Source organism: Erpetoichthys calabaricus, chromosome 2 (genome assembly GCF_900747795.2).
Source record: "Erpetoichthys calabaricus chromosome 2, fErpCal1.3, whole genome shotgun sequence".
In the NCBI taxonomy this organism is placed as follows: Eukaryota; Metazoa; Chordata; class Cladistia; order Polypteriformes; family Polypteridae; genus Erpetoichthys; species Erpetoichthys calabaricus.
The window spans coordinates 209,419,530-209,420,820 of record NC_041395.2 but is presented as its reverse complement, the minus strand read 5'-3'; positions in this window follow the sequence as shown (position 1 = coordinate 209,420,820).

The following is a 1,291-nucleotide window of genomic DNA, read 5'->3' as shown; positions in this document are numbered from 1 at the left end:
CTCGATGCTTGGCTTTTCTCTACATCGCTTTAAAGCAAAGTATATAACCACCGAAAACTACAATCACGTACAGCTACGTCATTAGAAGCCGCCCTCAAGCAAACACTTCCGTGGGCGAGGCCAGACACAGCTTGATATGACGTCGATCACTGGGATTGTACAGTATTATCGAACGAGGATGAGCTCTGTTTTTGATGGCCAATAAACTATCAGGAAAACCAGCTTCGCGTGATGCAGTGTTGCTGAGGTGAGGTTTCCACAGTGATCTTCATCATAGATTTACGATTTGGAAAGACAACTACCTTTTACATAAAGCAAAACGTTCTATATACATTCAAAAGTAAACATAGTAGTTCATTTACGGTAAATTTTTCTAAATATTTAAAAGCAAGGGTTAGACATTCCGTCTCTCATTTTTCTTTTTTTTTTCCAGTGAAATCCGTATCACAGATTTTTTTTAATTTAAGCTTTATCAGTCTCACGGGCTTTATTTTATACTAGCGGGGCGCAGCCCAGTGTGGCGCTCCAACTAAATTTTGGAATGAAACGTAAAGTACGGTGTCCCCCTGTACAAACCGGGAGTTTATGCAAAATTTGTTGGACACAAACTGTGTGGATCTTCATACAGGAAAAAGATCAGCTTTTATATATTAAAATGTTACAATAAAAGAAAGCTTATACTGAGCCTTGATAACTGCAAGTTGATTAAGCAGAGCTGAAGATGCAGTCCTCTTTTGGCTGAACTGAATATGATGGTTACTTTTCACACTCAACATCGGGCGCGAATCTGAATTTACTTTCAGTGAGCCCAATGTGGACGAACGCTTTAGGCAGCACCACCTGAGCGGTGAGATCCCGTTTGCTCAAATTTATTTTTGGGGATTTTGTGAAATTAAGAGGCTACCGCCAAGTGTTTTTAATTGTAAATTATAGGAGTTGCTGGAGAACGTTTGTAACTGTAGGGTAATTAAAATTTTATATATATTAAAAAATTAGGCTTAGGCTGAGTAGGCACAAGCCATGGGTGGCACCAAGCGACCCCACGCCCCACTTGTCAATACATACCGTAAGCATTCATATATGAAGTCACCATGATCTCCGCTAGGAATTAAGTTCTTCGATTTTACATTAGGTTGAGAACGGCCTCCGCTGGGATGTCCAATATCTCGTCGAGTGTGATAACTAATCGAATGCTCTCCTATTTCCAAGGGGGGGCAACCCCCGCCACTCATCGATATAATGTACAAAGTAGGGCGCCATGTACAGAATAAAAGAGTATCCGGCGCTAGGA